General features: G+C 45.0%; 1 pseudogene; it reads left to right on the forward strand.

Moving 5' to 3' along the window:
• Positions 1–1,969: 1,969 nt before the first annotated feature.
• Positions 1,970–3,005, forward strand: LOC132216969 (high mobility group protein B2-like; annotated as a pseudogene).

Genomic DNA, 3,005 nt, shown 5'->3' on the forward strand with positions numbered 1-3,005 from the left:
CTGCTCCCAGGAGCATTAATTCCCTGGCCCTTTCCAGCTTGGGCAGAGTGGGTTCTAGCAGTTGAGAAGACAGTCTCAGTGCAAGCAGGCATTTGGGAACTGGGTAGTGTACTTGCAAGTGGTAAATGCTGAAGGAATATGGATGCGGCACCAACAGAATCCCCGACATCCTGCCTCTAGGGATTGTTCCTCCCTCCTGCTTCATCTCAGTGTTCTCTTGGATCCTCTTTTGTTTTTTTTACAGGCTTCATCCCCCACCCTGCCACAGATAAGATTGATTTGGGGGTAGACAGGTAGTCCATGCTGAGTTAATCTTAGCCCTTTCCCAGAATTATTAATATATTTTTTTTTTATCATGGGGCCAGCATGGGTGAGCTATTGATGGCAGAAACTGTGTTTCCATAAGGAACTGAGAGAGCTGGACAAAAGCTGGAGCAGAGAAGCAGAGGAGAGAGTCCTGGAGTCAACCCAGATCTGTCTGAAGTTCCATCACCACCTTTCCTCTGATGTTTAGGTGTCAGGTTTCCCTTAGAAAATGTTGTGGTTAACCCCTGAATCCTCACAGTCTTTACCCTCTGAACTCCGCTAGTGCAGGTTGGGCATTTGAAACTAAGACAGAGAGGATACAGATTTGGCTACAGTAACAAAGTTCCCCACATAATAATGCTATTTGCATTGTCTATTGCTTTGTAATAGTCCATCCCAAAATGTAGTGGCTTAAACAATGATTTATTATTTCTCATGATTCTGTGAGCTGACTGGGTGGTTCCTCTCCCAATGATGTTGCCTGGGGTCACTAAGTGGCTACGTTTGGCTGGTGGCTGGCATGGCTGGGATATCCAAAACGACTTCTTTCACCTGCCTGGAGCCTTGGCACTTGATCCTGACTGGGGTGCTTTGGTTCTCCATATGGCCTCTCTCCCACTGAAACGTGGAAATTAAACCGAAGCACGTGGTTTTCCTCAGGGCAGGAAGCAAGGGTGATTTCCATCCCGGGCCCTTGTCCAGGTGGGTTTGAAGAATGGAGCCACGGACAAAAGGTGGTATAGGAAAAGGTGGAAATTTATTGGAAACAAGCACAGACTCCCACATGGAGAGGGAGTTCCAAAGGGGTAGCCCACTAAGCCCCCTTTTCCTAAGGTTTATAAAGGCTGCAGTTCTTTGTGTCCTAATTTCCCCTGTGATTGGTCACTATAGCAGCTTCAGAGCTCAAACCCCACGTGGGGTCCCCCTTTAATCTCCCCCTCCTGTGGTAGAATTCTCTATTCCCTATAAACATCTGTTTTCCTCTCTCTCCCTTTTGTTTTTCTACTCCCTGTGGCTTTCCCCTGTCTTCTGTGAATGGGTGTCTTCCTCTCCCTTTAGGCTGTGGCGCCTTTAGTTCTTTGTGAATGTATGCCTTTTGGCAGCTCCCAGCCCCAGCTTTGCAGTTCTCCCCCATGGACCCTCCTGTATTTCTAAACTCCCTAAACCTGCCTATTTTACCCCTAAAAACTCCTTTCAGTCCCCCCTCCAATTAGGAAACCCCAATAGACAGGAGATGGTGGTCTTTCCTGCTACTTCCTGCTGACAAATGGACATCAATTGGGGCAGCAGTCAAGGTCCCATTGGAGGTGGGTGATCGAGGGGTCCACGGAGAAGGATATAGCAGCCTCCATCTGCGGTTCCATTTGGAGGACCATTTGTAGCTTTAGGGCTTCTAAACGGGAGGATACGAAACATACCAAAAGGTTAAACAGGCACAGGCCAAAGATGAACAATAAAAACAGCATAAACAGAGGTCCGAGAAGGGAGCTAGTCAACTTCTTAGGATGGCATCAGATCTTTATTTGTGCCCAGACCTCTGGGGCAAGAAATTGTGAGGCTCTTTCCTTTAGCCAAGCTGCTTGTTGGAGAATTCGAGTTGTTCGTTCCTCTACCTCTTTGGAGGTGTTTATGTAGACGCAGCAAGAAGTGTTAATCAGACTCTGAGGAAAACCTACCACCAGGTGGACGCCGTCTGTCATCATGGGCAAAGGAGACCCCAACAAGCTGCGGGGCAAGATGTCCCTCACATGCCTTCTTCGTCCAGACCTTCTGGGAGGAGCACAAGAAGAAACACCCCGACTCTTCCGTCAATTTTTCCGAATTCTCCAAGAAATGTTCCGAGAGATGGAAGACCATGTCTGCAAAGGAAAAGTCAAAGTTTGAAGATATGGCGAAGAGTGACAAAGCTCGCTATGACCGGGAGATGAAAAATTATGTTTCCCCCAAAGGTGACAAGAACGGGAAGAAAAAAGATCCCAATGCTCCTAAAAGGCCCCCATCTGCCTTCTTCCTGTTTTGCTCTGAACATCCCCAAAGATCAAAAGTGAACACCCTGGTCTATCCATTGGGGATACTGTGGTCTGAACAATCAGCCAAAGATAAGCAACCATATGAACAAAAAGCAGCTAAGCTAAAGGAGAAATATGAAAAGGATATTGCTGCATACCGTGCCAAGGGCAAAAGTGAAGTGGGAAAGAAGGGCCCTGGCAGGCCAACTGGCTCAAAGAAGAAAAACAAACCTCAAGATGAGGAGGAGGAGGAAGAGGAAGATGATGGTGATAAAGAAGAGGATGACGATGAAGAATAAAGGCTGTCCTGTAATGATGTGTGCGGAGTATGTGTGTGTGCTCTCAGGCAATTGTTTTGCTAAGAATGTGAATTCAAGTGCAGCTCAATATTAGCTTCAGTATAAAAACTGTACAGATTTTTGTATAGCTGATAAGATTCTTTGTAGAGAAAATACTTTTATAAAAAAAATGCAGGTTGTAGCTTTTTGAGGGTCTACTACATACAGTTAGATTTTAAGGCTTCTGATGTTAAATGTTTCAAAATATTTAATGGTTTCTTTAATTTCTTGTGTATGGTAGCACAGCAAACTCATAGGAATTAGTATCAATAGTGAATTTTGGGTTTTCAAGACTGTTGCATTTTGGTTTTTTAAAAAATTTTGTAATAAAATTATGTATATTAAAAAAAAA

This window comes from Myotis daubentonii, chromosome 15 (genome assembly GCF_963259705.1).
Source record: "Myotis daubentonii chromosome 15, mMyoDau2.1, whole genome shotgun sequence".
NCBI classification, from domain to species: domain Eukaryota; kingdom Metazoa; phylum Chordata; class Mammalia; order Chiroptera; family Vespertilionidae; genus Myotis; species Myotis daubentonii.